At 39.8% G+C, this 17386-nt stretch overlaps 1 protein-coding gene across 1 annotated transcript in view; it reads right to left on the bottom strand.

Annotated features, from left to right (window-relative positions):
* epoa (erythropoietin a) overlaps positions 1–15511 on the bottom strand; it is a 65617-nt gene extending 50106 nt beyond the window's left edge. The window contains exon 1 of the mRNA XM_051925134.1: positions 15377–15511. The gene's annotated coding sequence lies outside the window, so the exon portion shown is untranslated. The remainder of the gene's footprint in view (positions 1–15376) is intronic.
* Between the last annotated feature and the right edge of the window lie 1875 nt (positions 15512–17386).

The following is a 17386-nucleotide window of genomic DNA, read 5'->3' as shown; positions in this document are numbered from 1 at the left end:
CGTCTGGCAGAGCCCCCTGTCAGAAGTAGCTTCAACTCCCACCTCCGGCAGAACTTCGACCATGTCCCGAGGGAGGTGGGGGACATTGAGTCCGAATGGGCCATGTTCCGTGCCTCTATTGTTGAGGCGACTGACCGGAGCTGTGGCCGTAAGGTAGTCGGTGCCTGTCGTGGCGGCAATCCCCAAACCCGTTGGTGGACACCGGCGGTGAAGGATGCCGTCAAGCTGAAGAAGAAGTCCTACCAGTCCCTTTTGTCCTGTGGGACTCTGGAGGCAGCTGATAGGTACCGGTAGGCCAATCGGAATGCAGCTTCGGTGGTTGCTGAGGCAAAAACTCGGGCATGGGAGGAGTTTGGGGAGGCCATGGAGAACGACTTTCGGACGGCTTCGAGGAGATTCTGGTCCACCGTCCGGCGTCTCAGGAGGGGGAAGCAGTGCAGTGTCAACACTGTATATGGTGGTGATGGTATGCTGCTGACCTCGACTCGGGATGTTGTGGGTCGGTGGGGGGAGTACTTCGAAGACCTCCTCAATCCCACTAACATGCCTTCCAATGAGGAAGCAGAGCCTGGGGACTCGGAGGTGGGCTCCCCCATCTCTGGGACTGAGGTCACCGAGGTGGTCAAAAAACTCCTTGGTGGCAGGGCCCCGGGGGTGGATGAGATACGCCCGGAGTTCATCAAGGCTCTGGATGTTGTAGGACTGTCTTGGTTGACACGTCTCTGCAACATCACATGGACATCAGGGACAGTGCCTCTGGATTGGCAGACTGGGGTGGTGGTCCCCCTCTTTAAGAAAGGGGACCGGAGGGTGTGTTCCAACTACAGAGGGATTACACTCCTCAGCCTCCCTGGAAAAGTCTATTCGGGGGTTCTGGAGAGGAGGGTCCATTGGATAGTCGAACCTCGGATTCAGGAGGAACAGTGTGGTTTTTGTCCTGGTCGCGGAACAGTGGACCAGCTCTACACCCTAGGCAGGGTCCTGGAGGGTGCAAGGGAGTTCGCCCAACCAGTCTACATGTGTTTTGTGGACTTGGAAAAGGCATTCGACCGTGTCCCTCGGGGAATCCTGTGGGGGGTGCTCCGAGAGTATGGGGTACCGGACCCCCTGATAAGAGCTGTTCGGTCCCTGTACGATCGGTGTCAGAGCTTGGTCCGCATTGCCGGCAGTAAGTCGAACCCATTTCCAGTGAGAGTTGGACTCCGCCAGGGCTGCCCTTTGTCACCGATTCTGTTCATAACTTTTATGGACAGAATTTCTAGGCGCAGCCAGGGTGTTGAGGGGGTCCGGCTTGGTGGACTCAGGATTGGGTCACTGCTTTTTGCAGATGATGTTGTCCTGTTTGCTTCATCAGGCTGTGATCTTCAGCTCTCTCTGGATCGGTTCGCAGCTGAGTGTGAAGCGGCTGGGATGGGAATCAGCACATCCAAATCCGAGACCATGGTCCTCAGCCGGAAAAGGGTGGAGTGCCCTCTCAGGGTTGGGAGCGAGATCCTGCCCCAAGTGGAGGAGTTCAAGTATCTCGGGGTCTTGTTCACGAGTGAGGGAAGAATGGAGCGTGAGATCGACAGGCGGATCGGTGCGGCGTCTGCAGTGATGCGGGCTCTGCATCGGTCTGTCATGGTGAAAAAGGAGCTGAGCCATAAGGCAAAGCTCTCAATTTACCAGTCGATCTATGTTCCTACCCTCACCTATGGTCATGAGCTATGGGTAGTGACCAAAAGAACGAGATCGCGAATACAAGTGGCTGAAATGAGTTTTCTCCGCAGGGTGTCTGGGCTCTCCCTTAAAGATAGGGTGAGAAGCTCAGTCATCCGGGAGGGGCTCAGAGTAGAGCCGCTGCTCCTCCGCATCGAGAGGAGTCAGATGAGGTGGCTCGGGCATCTGATCAGGATGCCTCCTGGACGCCTCCCTGGTGAGGTGTTCCGGACACGTCCAACCGGGAGGAGGCCCCGGTGAAGACCCAGGACACGCTGGAGGGACTATGTCTCCCGGCTGGCCTGGGAATGCCTTGGGATTCCCCCGGAATAGCTAGAAGAAGTGGCCGGGGAGAGGGAAGTCTGAGCATCTCTGCTCAAGCTACTGCCCCCGCGACCCGACCTCGGATAAGTGGAAGAGGATGGATGGATGGATGGATGGATGGATGGATGGATGGATGGATTCAAATGATACACCACTTGGGCATTAGCCAAACCAATAGGAAATGACTAAGTATTCATAATGTCATGTGTCATTTCCTTCTCACAATCTGATTATATTGTATGCACTTTAAAGATCCAACTTCATAAAAGTGGTGGATCTCATTACTTGATTAAATAAACAGGAAATTATAGGATGGGGATAGTTGTTGTTTGTTGTTACTTTGTTCAGTTCATGATAGCCTTGTGCATAGCTTTAACAAACAATCACTATTTTCCAAAAAAAAAAGAAAAATCCAGAAGATCTTATAAACCCAGTTTTTGTAAATTTTATTTTATGTGGTCTTCCATGACTTGTGACTCTAGCTTTGAGAGAGCAAACATTTTACCTTAGGTATCAGAACCCCAGATCAATCGTGCACTCTATGTGGTGGACATTCCAATGATTTATTTTTATTATAAACATCTGCAAATGCTTGAAATTCCTTGGGCAATGTTTCTACAATACATCATGAATAAATTGGTGGTATCTCCGACCCGATTCCTGGTATGTCAAATACAATTAATCAAGAGTAAACACTGCTTCCTCACTGCAAAGAAATTAGGACAGAAATGTTGACAGAAATGTTGTGTATAAAGCCACAATTAATTTATTTTCATGAAATGACATATAATGGGCTTTAAGCCCAAACAAGGCTGATCATAAACTAAAGTAAGAGGAGAATATATTAAGGCTTGGTCATGTAAAATCCTTTTATTTGGAGTATGAGACATTACTATTCCTTAGTGCTAGATCAGGGATGGACAATGCTGGCCCTGGATGGCCAGAGTGGCTACAGGTTTTTATTTTAGCCCAATTGCTTAATTAGAAACCAATCTTTGCCAATCTCAGGCTTTATTTAATTTTATGGCTTCTTAGTCTGCAATGTTATGTTTTTAATATAGTAGATGTTTTTCTTTCCAAGGTCATCCAAATGATTTGAAGCCTAAAACAGATAATTTTTACTGTGTCACAGCCTTCACCACCTCTCTCTCTTCAGCTTATGTCTTATCTCCTTGTACTCTTGTCTCCTTTCTTCATCTCTCTGATTATCCCACTTTTTTTACATCCCTCTTTCTATGTATACTGTCCTGTACTTCCCCACTCCACCACCAGGTTTCCTTGTCCTCCTTCCTCTGTCCAGATGTCACACCAAGCATTCTTCTAGCAGTCTCCCTTAACTCTTCTGCTGTAGTTGCCCAGCTATCTGGTAACTCTTCACTGCCACCCATTACCTGTCTTACCTCCTTCCTGAACTCTACTTTGTAGTCTTCCTTTTTCAACTTCCACTATTTGATCCCTTGGCTCTGCCCTCACTCTCCTCCTCTTCTTGATTTCCATCGTCATCCTACAGACCACCATTCCATGCTGCCTAATTACGCTTTCCCCTGCCACCACTTTGCAGTCTCCTACAGACTGAGTCTCCTGCGTAGGATATAATCCACCTGTGCGCCTCTTCTACTTTCCATATATATATCAAAACAAAGAACATGCAATGAAAATATACACATAAATAATTATACACATATACTTTACATTTTTTGTAGCAGTTTTTAATGTTTAAAGTACCTAATGATAGTAACTAATTGAACTAATATACGCTATATTATTTAAAGTTATTTTTTATGATTGGGAACAGAGAAAAGTGAAAGATTCTGTATACCAATATATATATTGTGAAATTTACTTTATAATATACAGTATAGAAAAGTACATTAGTCAAAACAAAAAAAAAATGCACAAGTTATTGACAAAGTTTACAAATTTGAATTGTTCAGTTTATCCAATTAATTCAACAATGCTAAACCTTGGTACTTTAATTGATGCCAAAAAGTATATTTGTAGATGGGGAAAAAAAAGTTTTTTTGTTTAAAAAAAAATTCTACTGATTTAAAACAAAAGTGTTATTGCCTTCTATTTATCTTTATCTTTATATATTGTAAAAGATACCCCAGGCACAGACAGGCAGACACCGTATGTCTTAAAACACAAACGTTTTATTTTCTTCACCCGTGGGCGCACGTCTTCTCCGTGACCCACAGGCAATACACAGTCCCACAAAAGCACAATTATCACCACAGCAACGATCCTTTCTCCTTTTTATCACCACCACTCCTCCTCCTCAAGCTTCGTCTCCTTCCTCCCAACTCTGGCTCTCTGAGTGGTGGTGGCTGTCCCTTTTTATAACCCACCCGGAAGCATTCCAGGTGCTTGACCACCCGGTTCTAATTGCACTTCCGGGTGGGGCCGAAGATTCGACCAGCTGGGCTACAGACTCCATGCAGCTCCCCCTAGCGGCCATCTGAGCCCCCAACCAAGCTGTGGAGGACTCCATCTCCCATGGAGCCATGCGCTAGGTTGGGAAATCATTGTCCGCCAGGGAGGCTGCCACCAAGCATCCCGGGGGAGGTATTGAACTGTCCATGGCTGCTCCCCCGGAACAGATGCAGCAGGGGCATCCCTGCCGGGCATGGGACCCAGCTGTCCATTACAATATATATATATATATATTGTAGTCTATAGGACAAATATGACAGGGTTCCCAAAACAAAAAAAGTTGACATCAACTGGGCTGCCCCATTTAATTGCACAAGCAAAAAAGTCCAGGAACAAAAGAAACAAGCCCTTGAGGGTGCAGCAATAGAAATGAAGGCAATCAACTTGAAAATCTGCTAGGCAATGGCATATTAAAGTATAGGTCAGGCTTTGGAGGAGCTCCACACGTGTCATTGTCCTGGTCCAAAAAGCAGTGCCATCTTTCGGTTACATTTACTTTTATACTGTCTAAGTAAGAAGGGGAGGGGCTTCTATATCTCAATTGCCTTCACTGAGCATCTTTTCAGCACTGTGAGGTTATCAAAAGGAGATAAGACTTTTAGTAACAATGCCCCCATTCATCCCAATGGGTTATTATATACCACAAATGTGCCTGGAAAGTGATCCCCATGACCGAACAGTTTAGGTTAATATGATTGGGTTATATATTCTTATTTATGTCTCAGTCCTGTCATCACCAAATTTACTGATTTTGGAAATTTAGTGGTAAAGAACAATATGTGTGATCTGCAATTTTGGGAAATTCATTATAACAAATGTCAATGTAATAACTTGCCTTGAAAAGATTTTGATGGCTGAATAAGTACATAAAGAGTGTAATTGAGTACAGGGATAATCCTAATCCCTGTATTTAACTTTAACAGACTGGATGTCATAAGTGGCTGCGGCCAGAAAAGATTTCAGCTGCTAATCTTATAGACTGATACTTTACAGGACAACATGGATAGCTTTTTATTCAAAAAACATAACCCATGCATCTGTTTTTTACACCCCATTTTTCTGTTGCAACAGTGCTAAATCATACCAGGTAAATTTATCTTTACAACCATGTCTTTAGAATATAGGTAAAGAAAAGAAAACCCACACAAACAAGAGAACATTTGAATTCCACACGAAAAATTCACTAGAAGGGGGATCAAAGTTCACGAAGTTGAGAAGCCACAGTGAAAAAGAATGTCAGCTTTAAATATTCCTGTTTACGTCAATGTTTAAAAAAACTCAGTAAGCCTTTTCCATTTGTATAAGAGATGTTCTTTTCTTCAGAAAGACAACTAATATTCTGTTCCTGGAAATTATAGAACTATGTCCTTTCAGAGTTCATTGCCTTGTGTCCTTAGCTTACCCTGCTGTTAAATCCTGGAGTAATCTAAATATTAACCCTTTTAGTGCATCTTTCTGTATAACCTGTGCCACTAAAAAATATTTTATAAAAAGTCAAAAATTTTAAAATTTAGGAAATAAATTTCCAATTATTTCAGGCTTCTGTGTTATTTCTAACTTTAATTGTTCAATTTATGTCCATGAAGAATGTATTATGTATATTTTAATCACTGGTGGCACAGTGGTAGCACTGCTGTTTCACAATAAAGAGACCAGGGTTCATGCCCAAAGTGCTCCCTGTGTGGATTTTGTGTGCTGTCTGCATGGGTTTCCTACGGGTGCTTCATTTTCCCCTCACAGTCCAAAGACAATCAGGTGAGACAATAAACTGCTTATTTCGACAAGCTCCAGCTTTCCTGTGTGCCTGGTCTGGAGAAATGGCATTTGAAAATGGATAGACAGTCATTAGTATACTGGAGTAATAGTTCTGTATCCTTCATGAAGTTTGTGAAAAATATATGGAAACAGCTGAACTGTGTAGTACATTTTTAAGTCACCTTAGATAAAGTCTTCAACCAAATATACAGCTGTAATACCTAAAACATAGAAATAATTATTCCATTTTTAAACCAAAAAATATACAGGTTCTGAGGGAAAGTTAACTTTGAAGAATCCATCCATCCATCCTCTTCCGCTTATATATAGAGTAATATTTTATTCTACTTTCCCCTTTTGTATTATTAATATGTAGCCTTTGTCAGAATGCCTCAGATCTCACAGACTTACCACTGTTTATAAGGTATTGTACCATATGACTTCTCCCCACCTTCCCTTCTATATGTATAACCTCAGGCAATTAGGTGTAGTAAAAGACAGCAGAAGTTAAGTTACAATTTAAACTATGTATTATTGGTAATATTCATAAATAATAACAATATGCAAAGTACATTTGAATATTGGCAACCATACAAACTGATAAATGGTGATGTGTAGTTTCAGGCGGCACACAGACTTACTTAAATGTCTCTAGTTAAGGCATCATTTGTGGTCAGCTTTTTTCAATACAGGCCGCATGCCTGTCTCAATATGGCTGCCGAGCTGTGCTCTTCATTGTGTTGTTCTTTTCAGTTCATGGTGTGAGTTGGACTTTCATCAGTTTGATAAGAGAGAGGGGGTGAGGTAAAGCAAGCAAATTTATAGGTTTTCTATCCAACCCCTAGAGCCAATAGGGCGTCGTGGTACTTAAAGGCCGGTTCCAAACAGCCATACTTCAGACCAATGGGGGGGAACAAAATATCCTCACACCTGCCCACAAAACCATATGTTGAGGTAAAGCTTGGCAATTAGGCAGCCTGGCTTTCCTGTGCGGGTCCTGCAGAGAAATATTAGCCAAACTTGTTTGAGGCACTTCCTTCAACCCTGTTGTAAAATTACAAAGAGACTCATTCCTAAAAGGGAGGAAGGGGTTCTTAAACCATCAAACCATTGCTGTTATTATCTATAATGTAACACTAATATTGCATTGCTTTGTCTAAGTTACAAATAAAGACATACAAAATATTTATCAACTTGTATGCAAAATTTCACATCACAACACAGTGCCATGACCGAAGGCTGCAAGTCAACAGAGCAGAATGGATAACCAAGATGAGAGCCAGTATTCATCTAGTCAACAGCAAAAAACCATCATAACCACTGAACTTTGTAAAACGACTGGGTTTTTGTATCTTACTTGAGTTTTATTGATCTGTCTTTTCTTGTTTCACAATATGACCATGTCTCTTATTTTCTTCTCCAGTCAAACAGCACCCAGGTGCCTAGTTTGAACTAAAGATACTGACTCCATATGGCAGACGTGCTAACCACAGCACCACCCATCTACAGTATATACATGTTTTTATGTACAGTTGCATGTTGGTCATATATGAAAGTTAGAATTTCGTTTATATTGAATAATTTCACATTTTTGGTGAATAAAAAAGCATGTACACACACAACTATACAGCATATTTTTGTCACTAGTTCCCATTAAAAGTCTCAAGGAGGTGCAGTCATAGCATTGCTACCTCACAGCCTGGAGACCAAGGGTCATGTGCCAGGTGCTCCCTGCATTTAGTCTGCCTGTTTTCTCTAGGAAGTCTGATTTCCTCGTACTGCCCAAAGACATCCAGATTAGATGAATTAGCAATGGCAGATTTGCCCTAGTGTGTTTATGTGTGTGTGTGTTTACTCTGCAGTGGACTGGTACCCTGTCCAGATATTGTTCCTGCCTGTTTCTTGCTGGGACTGGCTACAGCTGCCCTGTAACCCTGCTCTCAATAAGTGGGTTTGGAAGATGGTTTCCATTAGGCAGCTTATAATTATGAAATTAACATAAACTTCAGTGAACTAAACATAGCTTTAGTAGTAGTGTGCCTGTGTATTGCTTAGCTGCCATCTGACTGTTATGGTAACGGAAGGCCTTACATCATCAATTGAGACTTCTTAGTCAGATTTGTAAATCATGTGATGACAATTCCAGAGCTATCATTTAATGCTTACTCAAACATGGATAGTTTATCTACTTTTACAAACTAAGATAAGTCAGATGAGCACTGACAGATAGTGGCTGAACACAAAGACCTTTAAACTATAAATCACAATTTACACATTCTCCACTACTGATACTTTCTTGGCAGTTGAGCCCCACTATGAAATCAGGCTGAAAACTAACAAGTCAAGTTACTGTATAATAGCAAATAAGTCAAAAAACACAGATAATACTATTTGTCAGCTGTTTAGCTAAAGAAATACTGAGAGTTTTCTTCTAAAGCAAACAAGATTAGAAGAACTTGTAAATCTGAATAACACACATACTGAATACAATGAACACACATAAACAGGCACAAGGAGCCATCTGACACATAGAGATGCAAGCCAGTGTCAGAGAAAGCATGCTAATATCACATTATTTTAATAATTCCAGTTAAAGAAAGTGAGAGTTAACTGGGAAATGAAAGGTAAAATTTTCAATGGTCACTTACATCAAAAATATATGTTCTTACAGTTATGGATTTCATTTTGGAAGCTAAGTTAAAATATCTCTGCAAATGCTTCCTGTAATTGAATCCAACAGTTTTTTTTATTATTATTTTTGCCTGCTTAACCCTGAATGTAAATGTAATAATGCATGCTATTAATGTGAAAAATGCTAAAGTGCCAAAATATTTCTATTATGTATTATAAAGAAAGAACAAAAGGAAGGGCAAAAATTAGCTTTATTTAAAAGGCAAAAACCTAAAATAAATAAATCCAAAGACCATAAATAATAAACAGTACCTTAAGTGAAGCACAATTTAGAATCGTCAATGCACCTAACCTGCATGTCTTTGGACTGTGGGAGGAAACCCACGCAGACACGGGGAGAACATGCAAACTCCACGCAGGGAGGACCCGGGAAACGAACCCAAGTCTCCTAACTGTGAGGCAGCAGCGCTACCACTGTGCCGCCCGCATTTAAAAGTACTCCACTAAAATTTTAAGTAAACTGTGATAATAAATTATGTTTTTTTATTATTAGCTGACATTTCTCCTGTTTATCTGGAAAAGGAATCCAGCCTGTCTAGCCAATGCTGTCTAAACGGTTACTCAATTGCATGTTTCAGAATTGCTGCAGTTTTGGATTGCATATCTTAGAAGTGTTTCATGGTGAATATGAAAGCAAGAGTGTATATCCATAGCTCTTAGCTATTATAATCATCACTATTGGTTTTTTAACTACAGTTGTGCAAAGTAGGATTTCCTCATTTGCCTGATCTTTTCTTACTTGTGCATTTATTCTTACCTGTGTGTTTTTTTTTATTGCACTGTACTTTTCCTGTTTTTATGGGTTCCAGCTTCTGCATAGCACACTCACAGTAATGGGCAAGGAACTGTTTGAAGTTCAATGCAATACACTTCCAAATATTGCCATTACATAACAGTCCTAAGAATGTAAATACTAGAGGTTTGTCAGCTGGATACAGACAAACAAAGAAACACAATCAATGTCTTAACTAAATAACTTAATAAATATTTACTCTTTGCCAGTCTATATAGATAAGGGAAACCCTAGGCTACACTGTGATATCCCTTATGACAGACAAATGACTGAAATATAAAAGAAAAAAAATCAATTATGTAGTAGTATATCTGTCTATAGGAAGAACAGTGATACTCTAGCAAGTCAGAATTAATCAGTATGGGCTGAATAACACTTACCATATATTTCATGTATCATGAGACACTATGAAATAAATAAAACTGGATCCTTCAAAATGATTTAACATTTACAAATAAAACATTATGTGCTAATTACAAATTAATATACAGGCTTTTGAAAGTACTAAAAATAAAAAACTATACTATAGCAAATAAATGCAAAAAAAGATGAAAACAGAATGCTGATTCCGTCTTTGAAAATCTTTGATCAGTAAATGTCAGATGAATTCTTGATTTTGTCATCAATATAAAATAGAGTTCATAAATACAGGTATTACCAAGATTTGTTTGGCATAAACTTGTTTTTCATTATTTTTTTATTAAAACACATTTCAATTTTTTGTTTTAACACTCTCTTTTTCTACTGCAGTGATTATTTGTATCAACACTGCTTTTGCAAAATAACAATATGGCTAAAATTTATTTCTTTATGGTATGATATAGTCACCATGAGACAAAGTCAAATGGTAATTTTCACAAACTATCAAGATGTGCTGAGTTTCATTACAGTAAGTAAACAAGGAAAGTTTTCCAAAATAAAATAATTGCTATTTTGCAAGGTGAGTCCATGTTATTCTTAGATTTGAACATGTAACTTACTGTAATGCATGTTTATGTACATTTTTGAAAGCTTCCATACAAGATTGCATCCTATCCTAGCAGCACTGGGCAGTAGGCAGTTATGGATGCAGGGCACAGCTGAATGAACATCCACTCTCACTCATACTGAGATAATCTATTGTTTCCAGTCTCTTTAATGAACATATTTTGGAATGCCTAAAGACATCAGAGTTCCTAGTGTAAACAAACACAGACATAGTAAAAACATCCAAAGTCCACACAGGGTATAAAATCAAATAAAGATTCTTGGAGTTGTGAAGTATAGAAACACAATAGTTCCCCCAGCATGTCATCCATTATAACTACACTAAAACAATAAGGCATACTGTAATTCTCAGATTTGTACATCCATGAATACACTAAAACAATAAGGCATACTGTAATTCTCAGATTTGTACACTGAACTACATCTAAAAATTCTTGTTTAATTAGCTTTATAGAAAGAGTTGAAGATTTTTAATTATGTATGGGGCCTTAGCATAATAAAAAGTTTAACTACATTTTATTTGTTGTGGCTTAATTGAGATTTTTTTTAATAGTATTGTAGAATAACTGAAAATGAAGCAAATTTTCACAAATTGAAAAATGAATATAGCTGTCTTTGTTTATAATTTTGTGAAAAGCTTTATTGGCACTTTCTTTATATTGTGCAAGAGTTGCAAGTCCAAGTTCTGCTTATGTTGCGCTGCTGTGATCTAGCCTGAGACGGTAATCAGTATTGTGTATTAAGCTGCCATGCTCTTTGTATTAAAACTCTTTACTCCAAAGTATTCCCTTTGGTCAGGCTCCAAGTAAGCTAAACATGGTTGCTGGTTTTGACAGAGATGTAGTGTTTCTTTTTACTCTTTTCAGGGTAAAGGGAGCTCTAAGTAAGAAAAATGTCTTGGGACAGAATTGGTAGTTGTTTTAATAGATTCCCACTGGAAGACAGGAATTATGCTTTTTTCTATTCTGGAATCATTTCTAAATGTTCTTTTAAGACTAATACGTTTATTTAACCCTGGTTAATATGACTTGAAAGTCATACTTCTTGTTGAAATAATCTTTTAGAGACCAACATTAATGGACTGAGAAATGCTGATGTTTAAAAACCATGTAGTCTAATTCACTATTTCTAAATATGCACATCTAGCAAGCATATCATTTTCACACCCAATTGTGCCTCAAAAATATCACAGTGTGTCTATCCAACAACTTAAGTAGGGAGTTTTCCTTACTTTTCCCTACTTTTTTTTCAGGCTTCTGCAGCTCATTTTGCAAAATAATTCTAAATCTTCAAATTACTTTCAATTACATTTTAGTGGATTAATGTTAACCTAAAGAGGCCTATATAATTTGTGCTTCATGTGAATGTCAGACAGGAATATTCAAAATACTTGATTGACTGTTGATGTCTGAGGTAGAGATAAAATTGATCAAGTTAGGAACTCTGAACAATGGACCTTTTAATTATTAGAGATTGGTAAAGACCAATAAATGAAATGAATTGTGGAGGTTTATGTGGAAACATGGATTCCAGAGAAACAGTTCTTCAATGTAAATATAAGATTAAAAGGAAAGTTTGTTTGTTGAAATGTAGATAAGATTTAGTCAAAAGGATTGAAGATCAATAATGCTTGCTCTCAGACATAAGACTAGTTATACAGACATAAGAGAAACTCGTGAGCAGAGTCAAAATCTGAAAAGTGTAAATAACTTAGCTGACCCAGATCACACTGGAACACTACCAAGTACCATCAGAAGTAGTCACGCTCATGATGTCACTCATGAATTCACTGAAAATGAGGTCAACTGTGGGTAACTTTACCACTAAATGGCAGAGGCTTCAGAAGGGCCTTATAGCAGGATGCACAATATCAGTGGTCCTATTTCTAGCTGCCATGAATTTATTATTGAAGGCAGGAGGGGATCTAAAGCAGATGATGGTACAAGACATCCTGCCTGCAGAGCTTTCATGGACAATGTGATGGTGTTGACTTCAATTGTCCAAGGAACACGGTGGATACTAAGCACACTGGAAAAAATGGCAGAATGGTCACACATACAATTCAACCGAGCAAAATATAGGAGTGTAAGTATTCTGAAAGGGAAACTGTCAAAGAGTAGCTTCAGCATTCAAGGAGCGGAGATTCTAATAATTCAAGTACAAGGGCTATGGTGTTTAGGAAAGAATGATGACAGCACCTTGAAGGACAGTGGCAATCTTAAAAATAAAAATTGGCTCACGGCAAATGATGGCAACCAAATGCTACGGAGGTTTATGGTGTGGTGTTTTCAGTATGGCATCATACCCAAACATCAATGGCCATTTCTGTTGTAGGACTTCCCCATGATTCAAGTGGAAGTAATGGAAAGGCTGTGCAGCAACTTTGCGTGGAAATGGTAGGGTGTCCACGCCAACTTTCAACTCTGTCAACCTGTACAGTAAGACCTCTAAGCTCTGCTTAACTGTCTCATCTATGGTGGAGGAATTCAAAGCCACCAAGGCAAGAAGTGTCACCAAAGTGCTTCTGTCAGAGGATGAGAAAGTTATGCATGCCAACAAAACGATCAAGTGTAACAGGAAGCGGAAGCCTCAGGAAGCAGTGAGGGAAGGTGAAATATACTGGAAGCATCAGGAGCTTGTTGAGTGTGGTTTGTGAAGGATGGCTAGGACTCGGTAATTATAACACTAAGAAACAGAGCATAGCCAATGCTAAAGGCTTGAGAGAACTGGTGGTGCAGAGGGTCAGAGAGGCAGCAGAAGAAGACAGACGCATAAGAGCAGTTGAGCTTGCATGCCAGGGCCAGTGGATGCAGTGGGAACAGACACTCAAGCAATTGTTATCCTGGAAAAACTACAGGGCTCCGACCAGGGCAAGTTGGCCTTCCTTCTTCGTGCAGTGACTGACCTCTATCCAACCCAAAGCAACCTAAAGATCTGGGGTAAAGAAGAAGACACATCCTTAAAGCAGTGTGAACCAACTCTTTGTACCCTGAATCATGTTTTGACTGATTCCCCAAAGCACTGGGAGAAGGCTGATACAGGCAGAGGCATGACAAAGTTCTTACAGAGATCATAGAGTGAATTAATATTCAGCAGGTCAAAGCCAACAAACAACAGGCAGCACCACCTGAGATTATCCATTTTCAAAGGCAAGGGCATAAGGTTCCAAAGGTAAGGACAGCTGCCAACAACCCACCCTCCATCTTTCACCAAGCTTCAGACTAGAAAATGCAGGTCAACTTGAAGAAGAAACTTTTTTTTCCAGAAGTGGTGGCAGTAACCTCATTCTGTCCAGACATAGTTCTTCTGTCCAGGAGTACAAAAACTATAGTGGTTGTCGAACTAACAGTACCCTGGGAGGACAGGGTAGCCATCTCTCACCATTTCAAGAAAATCAAGTACCAGGATATGATTGGTGAAGCTCCAGTCAAAGGATGGCATGCAATCTTATTCCCCATCGAAGTTGGCTGCCATGGCTTCCTGGCAACATCATTGCGCTATCTCTTACAGAAAATTAGTTTGGAACCTAAATCCCTGAAGAAAGCCACAGGAGTGATAGCCATGGCAGCTAAGACCAGCTCAATATGGTTGTGGTTGACAAGAGCTTGCAGTTGGAACCTGTTTGCAAGTTAGTGCTAACTCATCCATCTTTGCCACACTCACGCGAAGTGTACAAATTAAGGGGCGAAACACTTCTGACCCTGAGGTACCTGCTGAAAATGCACAGGGTTTCCAACAATGCATATGCTCTAATTAGCCCCCAGGGAATACCATCAACGAGATGAACACATGGTTCAAGATTTCAAGTAGTTCCTGCAATTTCTGCTTGTACCAAAGCATCTTCAATTTTTAGTTCACCTGACAATCTTCTTCCAAGTGACTTACTGTATATGACTGTCTTTTTGAGATGACATGGCTATTTTTAGTTCAGTTGTTACTCTTTGTTTGTCCCCGTATTGGCATAATACATTCAATGCTCCTTAAATTTTTGACCCAACATCACTATGAGTGTAAATGTGGAGGTATACTTGAAGAAGACTCAGTCCATTGTTACTTCAGGCATTTATTTTTTAAAGTATTGCTCTTGAAAAAATGAATGAACCTAAATTCAATATTTTAATATATGTGAAAAACAGGAAAATATTTACAGGGCACACTTATACCCGAGCACATATACAGTATTAAGACTTTTCCACCTTCTTTTTTTTCTATCTATCTATCTATCTATCTATCTATCTATCTATCTATCTATCTATCTATCTATCTATGGCTCTCAGTAGCCGAGCTATCTGGCACAATTCTGCCCAATATTATTTGAAATTACTTAATGAATTTGTTAAGATATGCAGCACACAAGATTTGAAATCGGGTATACAGGTCTCACAATATCACAAAAAAACAGACCCCAACCTCTGCCCATGCAGTCAAACACAGGGCCAAAATAGGGCTCTGGCTTTAATAGTTCAAAAAATATTTAATACACAAACATGCCTTTCAATGGAAAATATATACTGTAAAACCTCTGGCTTGAAAGACAAAGCAAAACAATGTTCCTAAAATAAAAAGAATTTATTAAGATAATTAGAAAATGATGGAAAACATAAGGAGAATATAAAAACGGGTATACCTAAAAAGTCAAACAACTCCAAATCGTAATTCAATAATAAAAAAACAGAAAATCCTAGAATTACTTACAACAAGCTGTGAACTCCACATCAATCAATGAACCTGTGGTGGGACCTGCTCAACCTTAATATAAAGGCTGAGGACAGTCCCTAAGTCCCGTCATGGTAGCCTCGCTTTTTATGGTTCCTCCTGCAAAAAACAAAGAACATAAGAAAAGAGTGCAAATGCACAATATATGAATACCATCTCGTATATAAAAACAACAATAAAATGGCAAATAATAATTCAGAAACAATAAAAGGAAAATATAATTAAGCCTGTAAATAATAAAATGTCTGAACCATAATATATTTTATTTTTTCAGGTCTAGTAGCACTGGATCACAAATTGCCACTCTTGTTGAAAAATGAATTTTAACTCTTTCAGGGCTGATGTCGACTTTTGTCAAAATTCAGGGGTATAGGACGGTAATCAGCTGTAAACTGCAACAAAACTCACCGTTACGTTTTAGTTTGACTCTCTTTGCTAGAAGGAAAGTTACATAGCTTTGTTGATTTAACCTCGATTCCCTGTGCGTGCATGAGTAGTGAAGAGCAAACAACCTCTAAATTAGCACCGACATCTGGCGAGAGACCAAAGCAGATGTGCAAAGCAAAATACTCCATGGACATTTTACGTAATTTCGTTGAATAGGACTCTGACTTGTCGGACTCCAAGTTTGATGCAAGTGATTTGGAGATCGTGGTGCTGAACACTTTCATGTAGCTGATGCGCCTACAGCAGCTTTCACCTCGGAGGACCACCACTTATGATGACAAGAGGTACAAACCATATTGCATCACATTGTGACCGCCACCCACTTACTGTGTGAAGACAGCCAGGCATCCGGCCCACCGTGCATTCCTGCTGACAATCGAGGTGCCCCCCATGCAACTACTGCCACCAGAGATGCCGAACATGCGCCAACAGACATTTTATGTTGATTTATGTGTGAAACCATTGCTTTGTGTGCTTTTCAGAAAACTGAGTTTTTTGGAAAAAATATTCAGCCCTCAAAGAGTTAAAATGAAACCTACCATCTTATACTTATTTCTGACAAATGTGTTGAAAAATGCAGCTGCAGCATTTGCAGAACCCATAATATATAATTGTTGAATATAATACTCCATTATTTCTTCCAGCTGGACATTGTTAGACCTTTATTAAAGAAATTACATTTAGATACAAACATTCTTTAAGATTTATAGACCAGATCTCTGTGATAAGTCTTGAAAATGTGTTAGTTGCAACATCAAGGGTCTCAATCACAAAAATGAAAAAAGCTAACTGTTAACATATCTTAAATTATTTGCTGTAATTCAATTATAGTTTTCTCATAGGAGACACATTTAAATATTACAGATCATTCTAGGGGCACAGTGGCGCAGTGGTAGCGCTGCTGCCTCGCAGTTAGGAGACCCAGGTTCACTTCCCAGGTCCTCCCTGTGTGGAGTTTGCATGTTCTCCCCGTGTCTGTGTGGGTTTCCTCCAGGTACTCCGATTTCCTCCCACAGTCCAAAGACATGCAGGTTAGGTGGATTGGCGATTCTAAATTGATCCTAGTGTGTGCTTGGTGTGTGGGTGTGTGCCCTACAGTGGGCTGGCGCCCTGCCCAGGGTTTGTTTCCTGCCTTGCGCCCTGTGTTGGCTGGGATTGGCTCCAGCAGACCCCCGTGACCCTGTAGTTAACATATAGCGGGTTGGATAATGGATGGATAGAGATCAACTTAGGTTGAGGAAAGAATGGACTGAATATTTGTTTTCCTATCATGATAATAAAACTCAAAGTAAGAATAATCATTGATAAAGCAAAACCTTTGGTTTCTTTTGAGCTAATTTCTAACTCAAAAGACCTTATATAATAGTAAGAAAACTGAATGAACGTATATTAATTAGTTCTATCTAAGATATATACAGGTAAGCGGAGTGCTAAGGAGTTTATAACTAATGTTCTCTCTCTCTTTAATTCTCAATGTGTGTAATCATAATCTTATAATGGTTGGAAATTTTAACTGTAAATGACACTCTGGTTTATATTGAT

This window comes from Erpetoichthys calabaricus, chromosome 3 (genome assembly GCF_900747795.2).
Source record: "Erpetoichthys calabaricus chromosome 3, fErpCal1.3, whole genome shotgun sequence".
Lineage (NCBI taxonomy): Eukaryota > Metazoa > Chordata > Cladistia > Polypteriformes > Polypteridae > Erpetoichthys > Erpetoichthys calabaricus.
Note: the sequence above shows the minus strand (reverse complement) of the source record. Positions and strands in the feature narration are given on the sequence as shown.